General features: G+C 37.6%; 1 protein-coding gene across 6 annotated transcripts in view; it reads right to left on the bottom strand.

Annotated features, from left to right (window-relative positions):
• Positions 1-18,089, bottom strand: part of LOC5575304 (serine/threonine-protein kinase PAK 1) — a 190,676-nt gene that overhangs the window by 122,245 nt on the left and 50,342 nt on the right. The gene's annotated exons all lie outside the window — the stretch shown is intronic.

Raw genomic sequence — 18,089 nt, 5'->3', positions numbered from 1 at the left:
CACTGTAGTTGAATGGAAAAGGATTTCTGTTGTCTTCCAAGTATGAATTGTAGGCACAGGGAACGAAAATTTGATTGTTTGTTGCAGGTTTTGCCCAAAGTCATGTCTGTTGAAAATGGAAAACGAAAATGTTTCAAATTTAACGAGATAAACCTGAAAACCTCCAGAAAGATGGTCCATAGTTAGAATTTACAAATCAACCTCTGCAGAGCTTTCTTACTGGTATTACAATAGCTAGTCCATATTGGTACAGCATACAACATGGCTGGCCTAAAAATTTGTTTGGCTGGAGTACCTTCAATGTGATTTTAGAAAGTTGAATTATTATCTAGCATGAGCCCTAGATATTTAAATTCATCTGACCAATTTATTGGAACCCCTCTCATCGTGACAAACATGTCTACTTGAAGGCTTCGTCCTTTGGCGGAGAGGACTGTGTCATCCGCAAACAAAGATGTTTGACATCCCTGAGATAACTCAGGTAAGTCAGATGTGAAAATATTGTATAATATTGATCTCAAAATGCTGTCTTGAAGAATACCAGCTCTTACAGGAGATCTGATAATTAACCTGAAGTGTACGATTTGACAGATAACTTTGAATTATTCTCACAATGTATGTTGGAAAATTGAAGTTTTTTTTTAATTTTACAATCGAGCCTTTATGCCAAACTCTGTCGAATGCTTTTTCTATGTCTAGAAGACAAAGACCAGTGGAAAAGATTTCAGATTTGTTGGAACGAATCAAATTTGTTACACGTGACGGAACCCAAACAGTTCATTGGCAACAATTGAATTATCATTGATGTGTGATGATCCTGACTATGTTCAAAATGACCTTTTCGAAAAGTTTACTGATGGAGGAAAGCAAACTGATTGGACGAAAGCTGAAAGCTTTTCAACTGTTCTAGTTCGATATATTGATTATTCCACTAAGGTCGGACTTTAGCCCCACCTTACTCTACAAGGTGCATCGTCGTCGTTCCACCCAGCCAGGAGCATAACGAGCTGCGCGCATCATTTGCATCTACATTTTAATTTGCTTTGTTGTGCGGCTCTGGTGCCGCTTCTACTGTGACAGACGCCGTTGTAGTTCCACGTTCCCACATTTCAATTTGCTGACATATATCCCAACGACGACACTCAACTCAAACACTGCATGCATCTCGTTACCGTCATTATAGAGCGTACCCCGTGAGCATAGCATACGTATAGCGAGCAGCGTTCTCTCATGCTCTAGGTATTATTCCATTTGTTTGTTTTCTTTGAAAATTCAGCTCATTCACCCCGAAAAACCTTGGGTTCTTCTCTCGTTGATGTCGTTGTCGTCGGCGACATTGTTACTAAAAATTTTGATTGATTCACTTAGAGTGAAATTTGAATCACTCAAACTTTTCTGGCCAAGAATAAATAAATTATTTTTTGACGAACAACGAAACACGGTGAAATTAAGGTTTTTGTACAATCTGAATCTTAATCATTGTTACAGAGGTTTTTTTTGAAAAGTTACGCGAAATATGATCGCAAAACATTAGAACGAAAGAACAACATTGGTATTGTAAAAAAAAAAAAAGTTAGACAGTAAACGTGCAGCTATTTAGCACGACCATGTTTGCGGGTTTGAATCCCAACGGTGGAGGATCATTTTGTATATAGAGATGGTAGCGACTAACTGATAGGTATGACTAGAGATATAAACTGTATAGACTTCACATGCTTAAAGGGTGTACGGAATCAAATCGCACCCCTTTTAAATGACTGTAACTTTTTACCCGTTGGGTATTTTCTATTGAAATTTGTGCTGTAATTTGTTCAATGTGTATTTGTTTACGCTGTGTAAGTTTCACAAGCAGATGTGCAATCTTTGTGAAGATGGAGTCGGAAGAGCAGCAGCGGTGCGAAGAAATTTGGCGCACGTACTTCGAAAATCCGGATCTATCTCATAGTGCCATCAGCAGAAAGCTGGGAATGGTGCATTCGACGGTGTCTCGTGTTTTAAGTCGGTACCACGAACGCTTGACCATCGATCGGAAAGAAAAAAGTGACAAAAATGGATTTCCATATAGTGTTAAAGATCACAAACTGGTTGTTCAAGCTTTCAAGAGTGATCCCAACAGTTCAGTTCGAGATGTGGCGAAGAAACTGAATCTATCTAAAACTTTCGTGCAAGATGCAAAAAACGTAGGTAAAACACGTGCACGAAAGATCTACACCCAGATGTTGACGAAACCACAATACATTGCCTCGTTATGGATGATGAGACGTATGTTAAAGCAGACTTCCGGCAGCTTGCGGGGCTCCAGTTTTTCACGGCTCATCATAAATTCGATGTTTCTGAAGGTGTTAAGAAGCAGAAGATATCAAAGTTTGCCAAAAAATATATGATTTGGCAAGCAATTTGCTCGTGTGGAAAGCGGAGCACCCCATTCGAGACAACTGGAACGGTCGAAGGGCAGGTGTTCCTAAAGAAATTCCTCCAAAAGCGTCTACTTCCTCTTCTGAGGTCACACGATCCTACGATTTTCTGGCCGGATTTGGCCTCGTACCATTGCTCGAAAGAGGTTTGGAGTGGTGCAAGGCTAAGGAGGTCAATTTCATGCCGAAACATCTTAACCCGCACCAGAACTGCGGCCAATTGAAAAGTACTTCGGAAGCATCCTAAGGAACTTGAATATGAAGAATATGAAGAAAAAATGGGCTGTCACGCAAAAAAAAGTTCGTCCAAGTGTTGTACAGGAGCTTATGAGTAGTGTAAAGAGAAAAGTTCGTGCATTTGTATATGGAATTGAAATTGAATAAAACAATCATGGTTTTCCATAACATGTTTTATTTCACTCCCTGGAAATTTGAAGATGATTGGTTAAATCGAATTTTGCCAAATATTTGTGTACGTAGCAATTTGATTTCGTACACCCTTTAAACGGATTAACTCAAAATTGAGTACGATTACACATCAGGTGTGTCATTTCAACATAAGCTGAAAAAACCTGCTCCTGGAATTCTGCTTCTTTTTTTGCAAAGTATATGACACATAAAGATGCTCTGCAATACTAAGCAGCTCTGTGCGTCGTAAACTTTGAGAGATTCAAGCAGAAATCAGAAAAAAACAGATTTTTCAGGATGTGTAAAAATGAAAGTTTAATGTGGTTTGGAAGAGCTCGATTTTGTGTAACTTAATTTTAGAAAGCATGCTTGAAAAAAAGATTAGAAAGAAAACAAATCAGGATCCAAAATGAGGGCAAGCAGGATACAATAGAGTCCAAATAGAAACCAAGGAAATAATTAAGAAACCTAGTAGGGAACGGAGCAGTTTCGATAAGGATTTAACCGACCATTCATTTCAGTCATTACGAAAAGTTTTACTGTTTTTTCATGATTTTTTTTCCCAGAATTTCATCAAAGATTTATTCAGACGTTTTTCTAAAATTTTCTTCAGATATAATTCCGAAGATAACTTCAGGAGTTTATTTAGAGATTCTTTTATTGACTATCTTGGAAATTCCTCTAAGAATTTTGCACAATATAGCTTCAAGAATTCAGCCTGAATGTTTCAAGCACAACTCCAGAAATCCAATGTAAAGATAATCGAACTCTTCCAGGATTTATCTAACGATTTGCTTCCAGATTTTCGTTAAGGACATCTTTAAAAATTAAAACAGTATTTTTTGAAGAGACGCCCCTAGATATTTTCTAGATTTTAGGCTTAATATGTTAAAAGACAAATCGCCGAAAGACGAAACGTCGAATGGAAAATCGAGAGGGACAAAACGTAGAAAAGGATAAAACGTCGAAAGGGACAAAAATTGGAAAGAGCAAAATTTCGAATTATATATTCTTCCGGAAGAAAATCATTCGTCCAAGAATTTTGTTCACTTCCAATCTCCTTTCAGCATTTCTTCCTTTCGATGTTTTGTTTCTTAGATGCCTTGTCTTTTCGTTTGTCATGCGACGCTTTGTTCATCGACTTGTTGTCATTCAACCATACTAAGAAATAACCTTAAAATTCTTATTTTAGGTTTTATTGAGATTTTAATCTGGGATTTCGCTAAGGATGCTTTAATAAGTAATTTCGAGAATTCTCTTAAGATTTTCCAAGGGAGTCCTCAGGAAGGGAATTTTTAGGAGTCATTGAATAAACTCCTGAAAAAATAGCAAGAATTTCTAAACAAAATCCTGAAGCGAGATCTGATGTAAATTCTGTAGAAATTATTGATGAACTAATGAAAGGATTTTTCGAAGGATCTTCAGGATCTGAGTTTTTACACTCTAGGAGTTCATTTAGTGATTTTGTTACGGGCTATCTAAGGAAATCGTTCAAGAATTCAACCTGATTTTTTCTAATGATAACCAAGTAACTATTCTAGAGATTTCAGCAGGAAGTTCTTTCAGTGTTGCGAGACACCACCCTAAATTCGAAGAGGACGTGCACGGGTAATTTTTCTACAATGCATCCTGGCAGTGCTGACTGAGTAGTGTTTGATCCTTCGACCTTGACGCTTGCTCCTGCTGGGGCGGGTGATGGGGGCAGGATCAAACATGTCGCGCGTCGGTAGTGAAGCGGTGAAAAAGTGATCGGTTCGTTAGTAGTGTTTGATCCTTCGACCTTGACACTTGCTCCTGCTGGGGCGGGTGATGGGGGCAGGATCAAACATGTCGCGCGTCGGTAGTGAAGCGGTGAAAAAGTGATCGGTTCGTTAGTAGTGTTTGATCCTTCGACCTTGACACTTGCTCCTGCTGGGGCGGGTGATGAGGGCAGGATCAAACATGTCGCGCGTCGGTAGTGAAGCGGTGAAAAAGTGATCGGTTCGTTAGTAGTGTTTGATCCTTCGACCTTGACACTTGCTCCTGCTGGGGCGGGTGATGGGGGCAGGATCAAACATGTCGCGCGTCGGTAGTGAAGCGGTGAAAAAGTGATCGGTTCGTTAGTAGTGTTTGATCCTTCGACCTTGACACTTGCTCCTGCTGGGGCGGGCGATGGGGGCAGGATCAAACTTGTCGCGCGTCGTTCGCTAAGAGAAATGAAAAAGCGCCGCGGATCGCTAGTAGTGTTTGATCTATTGATCGCGTCGCTTGCTCTTGCGTGGGCGAGTGACGAACACTTGTTCGGCGTTTAATGCGATTATCGAATTATTTCGCGAATCCGGTTAGGCGTGATTATATCATGGATCACATCACCAAACATTGGTGACTCCCAGATCTTTACCTTATCCCACTAACCCAATATCCTCTCCATGACAACCGTGGAGATGCAGAGGTGATCTCGGTCTCTAGTAACAACGGTAGTCACACTAACATTCCTTCCCTTCCCCGATGACTGTAAGGACGTGGCCGGCGCCGTTATTGACTTTTAAATTTGAGCTCTCGATTTGTGCACATTGAAGAATGGTAAGCTAATCCCAAGCCCCATTCATTAATTCCCTGTGCAACTTCGATTGTTCTGGTCAATCACGGAGTAGCAACTACGAATTGTACGGTCATCTATGCTTATGCTTATGCTTAATGCATCCTGGCAGTGCTGACTCACTATGTGCTTTGGGCTGCGTGGTATCGAGTTAACCCCTTTTTGAATCTTTGCGTTTCGCACACGCGTAAAAAAATCTACTTCGATTCATTTCACTAATGTCACTGTCAAAACTCTTAAACACGATGAATATAATTCATCACCACCTAACATGTTGCTGATTTCACCAAATGTATTGAGATCCAAAACTATTAGTTTTTGCAAAGAACTTATTAAGTTTATCCGCTTTCAGGCATACCTAGCTGAAATTTTTCTAGAGTGAATTTGTGTGCTTTCACGAAAGAGATTGTGCTTTGCTTTGTCTTGCACAAAAACAAATGGTCTCCGGCACCTTGCCTTGAGTTTACTCGCAAAGAATGGGAAACGAACAATTAATTTCAGAGTGGCACGCATGTTTTTGGCACAGCACTGTGTTTTCAGACATTCCCTGCTTGAGGAATTGAGTCTTTCATCTTTAGTAGTTCATTTAATGGTTACGGACTTTCTATGGAATTCCTCTATGAATTTCGTTCAAAATACGTTCAAGAATTTAATCTGATATTTTTTGTAAGGTTAACCTTAGGAACTACATCAGAAATCTCAGGAGGAATTTCTTCAGAGATTGTTACATAAATTTGTCAAGAACTTTTCCAGAATTCATCTAACGATTTATTCGCAGGTTTTTGTTAAGGATATTTTTAAAAATTCAAACAGTAATTTTTTCATAGATGCCTGTGGGGATTTCTTAGGATTGGCTCCAAAATTCCCCTTCTAGTTTTCCGTGAGATTTTAACCTGACATTTCTCTAAGAGTTCCTTCAAAAATTATTTCTGAAATTCTTCCTAACATTTTTCAAGAGATTCACCAGGTGTTCCTCCCAAAGTTTTAATTAAAAAATTAAGATAATTAAAATCATCGAGGAATTCATCCAGTGGTGCTTCTAACGATTGTTCTCAGATTTTCGTTGAGGATATCTTCAAAAACTCAAACAGTAATTTATCCAAAGATGCCTCTAGGGCTTCCTTAGGATTTGTTCAAAAATTGACGTGTAAGATTTCCTAAAGATTTCAACCAGCAATTTTTCTAATGATGCTATCAATAATTATCTTTGAGATTCCTCCTAAGATTTTACATGGAAGTCCTTGAAAATTTATTCAGGAGGGAAATTTTTGCCGAAACTCTTGAAAAAAGAATAGGAAGCGTTTCTAAAGAAAATCCTGATGTCAATCTGTTGAATTAATTGATGAACTCCTGCAAGGATCTTGAGGATCTGATTTTTTCATCTTTAGGAGTATATTTAATGATTCTGTTACGGGCTTTCTATGAAATTCCTCTACGAATTTTGTTCAATATACGTTCAAAAATGTAACTTGATTTTTTTTCTAAGCATAGCCCTTAGAACTTTATCAGAGATCTCAGGAGGAATTTCTTCATAGATTGTTACAGAAATTTGTTAAGAACTTTTTCAGGATTCATATAACGATTTTCTTCCAGGTTTTTGTTAGGAATATTTTTTAAAATTCAAACAGTGATTTTCCATAGATGCCTGAGGGGATATCTTTGGATTGGCTCCAAAATTTCCCTTCTAGTTTTCCTTGAGATTTTAACCAGACATCAATAAAACATCAAGATAATTCAATTTCTCGAGGAATTCATCCAGGGATGCTTCTAAGGATTGCTCTAAGATTTTCGTGAAGGATATCTTCAAAAATTCAAACAGTAATGTATCCAAGTCAGCGCTCCTAAAGGAACTACTGAAATAAACTCTAATGAATATTCTGTAGAAATTCTTGATGTATTTCTTCAAGGGCTTCTGAAAGAAGTCCTGGATTCTTTAGAAAGTCTTGAATCGTTTTCTTGATAAACTGCATTTTTAAACAATAAATGATATGCCCGGATGATTTTTTTTTGCAAATTTTCCAAAGGAATTCTTTGAGACAAACATTACAGAACTGGTGAATAAATTCGTTTAGAAATGATCAAAGGAATAACCGGAAGAATTGCCTTTAGTGTTTCCAGGTGTGATACCTTAAGTGATGATTTCAAGAATCCACAGAGATTTTACTCTAGGACAGGACATGACAGCTTAACCAAGACTGCCCCGTTGTTTTTCAGTAGATACCTTGACGATACTAAAGCAAGTGCCACCAGAATCCTTCTTAAGAAAATCTTTTGAACAAATTAAAATATCAAAGCTCATTATTTGGTTGATTCTTGCACGCTTCATTCATTTGGTGTAATAAAAGATGCTCATTTTTTTTTTTTAAATCAGGTTGATAGTCTAATGCTGCGTTATATTTAGATAAAATTGACACAATTACCAATATATTGCTCTCAATTAATCTTTTTTTTTTTAGTATTATAAGCAAATTTACCATCGATTATAAATAGATGTGAAACAAAAAAATTTCTTAAAAAAATTCGAAACTTTTGCTAAAAACTCTAATATATGAACTAGCAACATGGCCGGGCTAGCAACAAAGTGCTCTGTTGTAATCCAACTCAACGATGTGATTTAGGCCTTTGCCAAAACTACCAATTGAAAAATGGTCTTTTTGACAGGCAATTGGTTTCGTTTTTGTACTTCGACTTGACACGTCTTGTCTTAGATTATACTTGATTCGAAACTGACAAAAGAGAGCGAGTAGTGGCGCTTAAGCCTAGGCTATAATAAGAGTCAGAACACTAGAATAGACATAAAACACACATATTTCAATACGTACCAATGCCAAATTCACAACATAATCTCTAAAAAAAACAGTTTTTCATCATATTTTACATGAATTTGTAGTACAGAACAGCTGCATCCTTCAAATGCTTAAATTAAACTACTCTTAAGCCAGTTCTAAACTGCTAAGAAGCTAAAAGCATATTACAAAAAATTACTTTTTTACGATCTTGCTAAACTTTACTTCATAGATTGCGTTTTTAATGAAAATTATTTACTGGTATTAAATTAGTTACCGGTATTAATGTGATCCTTCAACATATCGTTCATATAACAGTTAGAATAAAAAAAGAGTTTTTGTACATAATTCATTTATCATCGCAGTACCTAGTAGTCACGTCGTTCGTTTATGTCAACTTGAAAATCGAGCATTCGTAATTGATAGTTCCATTTAAGAGGATGTTGAAAATTTAAGTTTCATACAGCAAACTGAGAATAGTGAATGGCATGTTTCGTTGAAATTTGTTATATATGTGTAATTGATTCTAGCTTTGCAATTTTCTACAGTAAGTTTATCAATGAAAAACGTTCAATAACATCACAGTGGACGACAATTTATTGAATCAGTTTGAAAGTTATAAGGAAAAATCATTCCATTAGCAAATTGTGAAAATGTCCAAAGTAGCCCCTTTTTTGTCTTGAAGGACACACTTTTTGCGCTATTCAAGCATTTTTGTTATTTCTTGATGGATTTGCCTCATATTTTGCACATTTGTTACGCACATATACAACTTAAATATAGGCAAAAATTATCAACATCTATCCTTAATTATAAGAGTTACAAATCCTCAAAATTAAAGAATGTGGAAATAATGTCAAAAGAAGCCCCGTTTGACGGTACAACAACTTTAAAAATCGACAAAAGAGTTAGTGGAAACATCATTGATGGAAATCCTGGGACAGCGCCTGGGAAAATATTTAGAGTTATCCCAGTGAAAGACACTTAAGAAGAAACGAAACGTTCGTTTGAACTACGATTCGATGTTTTCTGCAACGAAACAGTTTCATATTTTGTATGATTGTTTAGAGCTTTAGTGAATTCTTGAAATGGGTTCATGCATCATACACAAGATGCGATAGGCTGGGATAAAGCAGAGATTTTTTTACAAAGTGAGTCTACGAAACCATTTCAATGCAGAAAACAACGAATGATGTCGTTGAACAAACGATCAATTTCATGATAATAAGCAATGTTTCTCCAGTGCTAGTAGCCTTAGTGAAAGACAAATGCATAAAATGCGAAAAAGCTAGTTTTTGAATAGTAAATATATAGAATAGAGATTATATCAAACAAAATTATTTTGTTTGATGAACGAAAGTAGAATCTATATCTATGAAGTATTGTTTTACAAAATAAATATTGCAAAAAGACGTAAAACTACTTTCGGTGGAGGTTTTCTGAGTTTTTGGTGAAACTGGAAATACTGTTAGAATCGAGGATTGTAGCAGTATTTGATTTATATCTGAGCAGGCAGTGCAGAATTCGTTCTCAATTGATTTTGAAGCACGATCCAAGCAAACGAAGCACGATTCAAAAACATCGCATCTCGGCATCGCATCGTCAATGTTTCGCAAGTTGTTACAAGCTTGATAATAATAGCAAAGATAGATTTTTCTTGCTAGGGCAGCGGTGATTTATGTAATCGTTGCTAGGTGTCCTTTGATTATTTTGTGTTACCGCATTTGGATGATGTTTACTCAACATTTGCATCTCAAATGCAAACAGCAATATAAACACAGAGTGGAATAAGAAAAAAAAGAAGAAGACCGTCTTTGCGAGTCTCGTCTCAGGTAAAACTAATTATTCTCGCTTACTTACCATTGAGAATAGTTGCTTCACTTTAAAGGCATAATAAACTATCCCCGAACATTCGATAGGGAGGCAGGCTGAAACTCCTCTGCTTTTTCTGAGGAGTTAAAATTGTATTCAAAATTTTCAACAGAGATCCTCAAACGGTTCGAGTGAGAGTGCAAAATATTGCGAGAATTTTTTTTTTCTGGTACTCTTTCTCTCTTGTTGATATGCTCACCTTTACTCACGCTTCAAAATAACTCTTGAGTGTCCCGCCTGAACAAGACAGGCCTCGGGGAATTGTGATGGTGCTTTTTTATGGAATTTTTCTCTGTTCTGTTTTATGCTGTACCTTCCTCGCTCATTTTCCGTTGCCTTTCTGCTTAGCATTTTTTCGCTCCCTCGCAAAGAGGCAAAGGCAGCACGATGCTCTAAAGTATGTCACCAAACTCTGATGGTGTTGAGGAGTATTATCAAGCCTGCTCCCAGGTTTGGAGCTTAGGTTAGATGGGTTTCATCATGCACCGTTATCTCTCCGATATAATCAGAGCTGCAGCAGTAGACGATAAACAAATTCTCATGATCTGCTGCGGATCATGATTGTTACAAAGAGAGATACTCTCAATTTTCTCAGAATTCAACCCCTGGTAAAAGTGTATCTGGAGCAATTTCTGAAGTGATCTTTGAAGTAGTACTTGAAAGTATGCCAGAAGAAATCTCTCGTAGAATTCTTGAAATTTTCCCTCCCGGAATCGTAGAGAAGGGATTCCGGATGAAGTCACGTAAGAGTATTTGAATGTTTTTCTGGTGCCTGCACCACGATTTACTGCAAGCAGATTAAAGAATATGGTGACTTCGGAGCTTTAAATAAGTTCAATCTAAATTGAGATGTAACGTTAGAAAAATAAAAAAGAACACGAAGAAGAAGAAGGAGGAGAATATGAGAAGTGATTGGATTTATTTGGTCCAAAATATTTTTTATTAAGCTTCGAACCTTTGTCTTATGGACTTTCGTGGTTTCTCAAACAAATAGTTCATTTTGAGGATTCAAAGGTCCACTAAAATCGCGTCAGAAAAATACTGTGAGTGATAATGTGGTTCACTACCCCGATTGCAAACTTTCTCAGACACAAGAAAGATAAAGCCGCGTCAAGACGGGTGCGTAAAGGTACCGTGTCCCTTCACACCGAAGTGCAGACTCATTTCATCGTCTGCCGACGGGAAAATTGCTGCAGCTTTCCAAACACGCAGCTAGACGTTTGGCGACGACGACGAAGACTGCGACGCCATCTCTCCATCATTTGGGCACGCCTATCGAGGAACAATAAAAACAAAATTCTTGTGTCAAGTGTAGAATTTTCTCAAAGTCCAACTTTACGGTTTTATTTGTCCATAAATTCTCACTCGAGCTTGGGAGAATGCCGGGCTGATGCGTTAGTCGGGTGAGCTAACCGTTCTAGGAACGAAAGACGCATTTGTGGAGGCTTTTATGATTGTGAAAATGTAGTCACCTTTCGTGTGAAACATAGTCCGAAAAAAACTTCTTGAGATTGGATGTCAAACCTCGACTAAAATTCGATTCGTTTCACCTGATCGCTTGATTATATGTTTAACTTCCTTCAAGGGGAAACATTTTTAAAACCAGCTTCAATGTTGCACCAGGAATCTTCAAAGGCACTGATCTGATTCAGGATGCAAAAGACAGCAGTGAAATTGAAATTTTAGTCATCTGCACTAGCAGAAAGCAGAACATAAGCATATAATATTCGTTGGCTCATTATTTAGATTAGTGCCTTTGAAATTGTGAATAGAGGCATAAATAGGCATAAAAAAGAGGTATTTCCAAAACACCGTCGGCTGTTAAGCCGTAATAGACATGACAACCCTAGTTGAATAAAAAAAGAATTTGACCAAAGACAAATTTGACAGTGTTTGGCATTAATTTTCCGACATACATTGTTAGAATAATTCAATGTTTTCTGTCAAAGGTCCAGGTCTGAAAGACTTCCTGTATGAGCTGGTGTTCCTCAAGGCAGCATTTTGAGACCAATATTATACATATAATATTTTCACATCTAACTTACCTGAGTTACCTTAGGGATGCCAAAAATCTAATCGCTAAAGGACGAAGCCTGCGTGTCATCTGTAGTAGATTGCAAAAAAGTTTGGATATTTTTTCTTCATACTTGCAAAAAAAAGTACATATTCTACGCTAAAATGTGGTCCAGATGAAGTCAAGTATCTAGGGCTCATGCTAGATAAACATTTACCTTTCAAAAATCACATTGAGGACATTAAAGCCAAATGTAACAAATATATAAAATGTCTTTATCCACTCATTAACAGAAAATCAAAACTTTGCCTTAAGAACAAGCTTTTGATCTTCAAACAAATTTTCAAGCCTGCGCGCGTGCTGTGTATAACATACGAGCTTATTTCATGATGCGTGTGCTAAGTACATAATGGGACTGGTCTAGGGTTGTTTACTCTAACAATTCTGCATTTAGATTTAGGATATCAAGTGGATTTAAGCCATATCTTTGTTAGAAAATGAATGAATGAGAAATGAGATTGGCCCTTAAACAAAAAAGTTATAAATCTCAATGTAGCAGCCCCTAGACATAAGCCTTAGGGTAAGAAAAAAGCTCTCTCAAAATTTCAACTCAATTGGTTGCTCCACCAGCTGGCGCATTCAATTTGAAGTTTGTATGGGATATTCGTTTCAAATATATTGAAAATTGACCCTATGTCACTGTATCGTTCCGTATACTAGTTGATCGCGTTCAATTGAGCTCAGAATGACAAATTCACTAGTTGATACCCTAATGAACATAGGTGCAGAAGGTTGTATCTGGATTTAAGCTCATTTTCATTAACCTTCCAGCTGTTGAAAGTTAGGCTTAGATCAGCACTTCCGTACAATCACATATATGTATGCGCCTTATGTAGCAGCTCGCCCAGCGTCATAGGTGGCTATGATGCGCTTAGTAGCCACCACCCAGCAATGTAGAAGAAATACGAAGCAGTATAGCAATTCTACTTCAGATAGTTAAAACACCAACTTTCTCAATTTTAATCATGATACAACCTTCTACAATATTGTTCGCTATGATATCAAGTAGTGATTTTGACATTCTGGGTTCAATTGAACGTGATTAACAATTTTCCTGAACCAAATAGTAAATGATGTGTTGTTTCCAATATGTTTGAGCTGAAAATCCCATATTAAATTCAATTCAAATGCGCCAGCTCATGGAACGACCAAATGAGCTAAATTTTTCAGGAAGTCTTCCTCTAACCCAAAGGAATAATATTGGGGGGTGCACCGTGGAATCATACAACATTATTTTTCTCCCGTACTGAGATGGGCCAGTCTAATGAGAATGCATGTGAATGTGTATGAAGATATCAGATACATCATATAATATTCTATACTTTAATTGGTAATGTTGTCCACCTGTCATCTATGTTCTAGAAAACTCTTGGAAAAACGGGAAAAACCGGAAAAATCAGTCCAAAATCAGCAAATCTCTAAAATTAAGTTTGGAAAAATTCAGCAGCAAAATGGAAGGTAGTTCGATTCCTCATAAAAACATTTTATTTTTACGCCTGACAATTTATTCTCCATTTTCAAGCAAATGCCCAGACATTCAAAGTTACATTAATAAATCAAATTAACCCAAGATGTCGACCGTTGACAAATGTCCATACATAGCCGCAAACAATGCATCGCCACAAATGTCTTCCTACGCTAAAATGTGGTCCACACAAACCAACAACGACAATCGTGTCTCTTTCCAACATAAAGTAGTGTCATATTGGAGACAAAGCTCATGTTCTCTGTGAGCGCGTAGGCGATAACGTAATCATTACCGATCGTAAAAGATCAACGTTGGATGGATGCTACGTAGCGACTAGCCCTTTCTTCGGATGAGCTGGTTGGTCTAACTTAAACCGGGGAAAACATGTTGTGTGACAAATTGTTCCATTACCGATCGTCATCTTCCTTTTACAAAACGAACACGCGTCGTGGATTATGTTGAACATTGAGGGCTCAGATAGGTAATGTTGAAACTAATTTGCATACACTTATTTGGTGGTTTCCGAGATTAAGTAATGTCCCTTGTTAACATTCGACTACGGCTACAGCTGTGGAATGCAGTCACCTGTCAGATGATAATATGCAAGGGTGTGTTCTACTTTTCCCATTATGATCGAATGGACACGCTTCAAATTTTCGGTAACATGTGTGTCAATCTCCGCGAAAGGTGGTAACTTAGGGGATGATATGAACAGTGGTTTGATATCCACTCTTAAATCGACGCAAACAGTCGCTAACGATCTCGTTTCAAGTTATGACCTCACGCTCGTGACTTAGTTGCTCCTAGGTAATTATTTTCAAATCAGCACTTTGGAGTTACGAGGCAGCTCAACGATGTTACTGATCCAAATCGCTTGTTTCAGTGACGGCCTATTAAATTCGAAAATTCCCACTATTTGTGTCACCAAAGACCTCCCCCCCCTGAAGTAATTATACCGAGAAGTTGCTCTCACGTGCAGTTTCGGAACTGCAGCTAGCTGCACCGAACCGCTGAAATCAATGCAAAATTGCAGCTGTATTTCCTCCAACAGCCCATAAATATGCCAAATGCTCTCAGACCCGTGCCTCCCTCCTCGTTTTCCAGCTGTGAAGTGACAGGCTTATAAATACACTTCTAATAGCACGGCGAGGAATTAGGCTGCAGTAAAAATTCGCACTAATGGCCAATCGAGAGCAAATTGCAAAACCAAGCGAAGGGAAAGGTAGTTCAAAATGAACTTATGGGGTAAAAGAGTCCAGTTCACATACGATTGAAACTGATAATATTTAAAGTTTTTACCGAATAGAAAATACTTAAAATTACTTCTTTGGAAGTATAATATCATTCCAAGAACTATATACTTCTGCAACTCTACTTCAATAGAAACTTATTACAGATATTGGTAGCTTTTGATAAATTCGTATCAAATTCGACTGTAAATTTCTTTAAATGCCTTTAAAGCCATTATAACCCCCTCTCTTACATTATGACCCGCTTTTTAGTCCTCCTTATGAAGGGAAGTAAATATATCATTTTCCGAGAAGGTTTTAACCTTCCAGTCGTCGCGCGGTTCGCCACCGTCAGAACCACCACGCTGCTGTTGTGAGAGAAAAGCGAGCTTTTTTCACCAGTGTTGTACAAAATACAACAGCGCGACGACTGAAGTGTTAAGGAGACAAACATTGTGCTACAGTTCTCCCTGTTATGAAGTTCTGAGGAAGTTTATTAGTGTCCAAAAACTTTTAAGGGGGACTAAAATTGTGGTAAAGGGATCTTTTGAGGTTATCTTGAGAAGAGAAGCTAATTTTTGTTTTCTACATCCTTTTAATATGTTTCAAATTCAAATTCTATTTCAAATCTCTTACAATCTCTTTCAAATGCAGTATGCCATTCCCCTCACTTATATTATGACCCCTTTTGTAAGTTCTCTTATGAGAAGGTCTTCTGATTGAGTTTATTAGTGTCTGAGAGGGTCTCAAGGGATTAGAAATTGAATTCCCGGGTGATTTGAAGGGTTTTCCAGCAGGATGGCATGTCAGATTTCAGCAGGATCCTTAGAGGAGAACTACTTGATAGTGCATTTCTCTATACTATTTTTAAATCCCTCATTTTCAACCATTTCTAATCAATTTCTTCAACCTTTAACTTTATTATGATCCCCTTAGAATATGTCCAAGAGGGTTTTAGGGGAGCAAAATTAAGTTCCAGGGGTTTACAGGGGAGGAGCATACAAGATTCCAGTAGGCTGTAAGTATAATTGTATAATTTTCTAGATCTTTTCAACATCTCTCTTTCTTACTCATTCAAATTCCAACTCATATTTCCTTACCCTTCTTCTTCTTCTTGGAATGACGTCCTCACTGGGACAAAGCCTGCTTCTCAGCTTAGTGTTCTTATGAGCACTTCCACAGTTATGAACTGAGAGCTTTCTTTGCCAAAGTTGCCATTTTTTGCATTCGTATATCGTGTGGCAAGTACGATGATACTCTATGCCCAGGGAAGTCAAGGAAATTTCCATTACGAAAAGATCCTGGACCGACCGGGAATCGAACCCAGACACCTTCAGCATGGATTTGCTTTGTAGCCGCGGACTCGAACCACTCGGCTGAGGAAGGCCTTACCTTTCTAAAACTCAAATTGATATTTTTGGATTGAAATGTTGTTTTTCACTACCTAAAATTGATCTGAGCTCGTTTTGGGCAATAATTTATGTTTGTTCACAAATTTATGAATTTTGCTTTTTTTTTCAATTTAGATGTTTGAACATTCCAATCATTTTTTATTTCTTCTTGAAGTCTATTCTGATTTTTACGGTACTTAGAAAAACATGATTTTGTTTTATCTTTTTCTGAAACATATATTATAATAGAAGTAAATAAACCGAAAAATACAAAAAATCTCAAAGGGTATCCCGTTTTAAGGCGGGGTTGAGTATTAGAGGGATAAACGTCTATTATGACCCCCTTTGGTAGACTTTCTTTTGAGCTTAAGCAGGAATTTTAAACCATCATCCCCTACAAGATAGTTGCTCTCGGGGAGGAGGGCTCCTTGGTATCGCATTTCGCCAAAAGCAACGCGTTGAAGTGTGAATTCTAATCGTTACCCCAGGGCACATGAATCACTAATTCGAGATTTACAACATCGATTGTGTCACAAAACAGACGGGCTCGTTGAAAGCGATTCCCGAAATGGCGTAACACTTTCGTTTTCCACTTTAAGACTCGCTTGCACGCTTGCATACGCGACCGAAAGTTTGAAGAGGTAATTAGTTCCGATCAACGGCCGGGCTGTGTGGTCGTCAGCAGGGTGACTTACTTTGCAAGATTAATTTAAATTTTATTGGTGGTGGCCGGCATGTGCGTTTTACGAGTTAAAACTTTACCGGTGTGGTTTGCTTTAATTGCAAGCCATAATTCCACTTGAGCTAGGTGAATAATTGTGTATTTGGTTTGGTTGTTCAAAGGTGATTTGAAGCTAATGATGAGTAGTTAGATACTCATTATTTGAAGCACAGATATTTTCAAAGTTTGGTAGGAACTTTTTTAGTGACACAAACAAAGGTAAACTATATGAATTCTGGAACTTCAACGGAGCTACTTATTCCAAAGTTGCTGCGTAATATGACTGATTCAAATTTTGATTGCCTATCTGACGGATTCTACTCCATTTCCCCGAAACTTATTACCCCGAATGCCACTACCATTTCTGCGAATTCCATAACCCCGAATGTTGGTTCCCCGAATGTACAATTATCTTGAATGACAGATCACCGTGATATTGGAATTCGGGGTAATGTAATTCACTGAATACAGTCATAAATCGATATCAAGAGATCTATAAGCTCAAAGTTAAAACCAACATTTTCTCATTGCTGTACATTTGTATGAAAAATATCATGCTTCTTTATATTTGTCGCATTTATGATCCCATTGGAACCAATCCTGCCACTCACTACAATTTTCTATGGAACCTTACGGTACTTTAAATTTTCCAGAGCTTTTGAAGGAATTTGTCAAGAGCAGTGGTTCTCAACCTTTTTTAAGCTGCGGTCCCTTTTGAAAAATGGATGTTCTTGAAATCAATGTTGATGCACACCTAACGAAGATCTCAGAATGAAATGCAGGCGTATAAAAAAACTCGTTTGCAATTCACCACAGATAATGTAAAGACTCTAATATGACCCTTTAGAGCTGTCCAATAGGATTTTGACTGATTTAATTGATATTTTATGAAACTACCTAATTGGCATCTCAGGAGCAACTTATCGGTCGTGGGGTGAATTCGTAAAAAAAAATACAAGAGCTTTCTGAGAACCTTGTCAGATATCCATCAAGTAGCTTTGCAGAAATCTACCAATGATCACTATAACAAATATTTATCAAAAATCTCACTAAAACACTTGGTATAATTTCGAACGGATTTGGCGAGTAGTGAAAAACAGTGAAGGATTTCAGTTTTCTTTAGCCCAACTGATAACTGACAGGGTACA

The sequence above is a fragment of the Aedes aegypti genome, chromosome 3 (genome assembly GCF_002204515.2).
Source record: "Aedes aegypti strain LVP_AGWG chromosome 3, AaegL5.0 Primary Assembly, whole genome shotgun sequence".
NCBI classification, from domain to species: Eukaryota; Metazoa; Arthropoda; class Insecta; order Diptera; family Culicidae; genus Aedes; species Aedes aegypti.
This window is presented reverse-complemented; position numbering and strand designations above follow the sequence as displayed.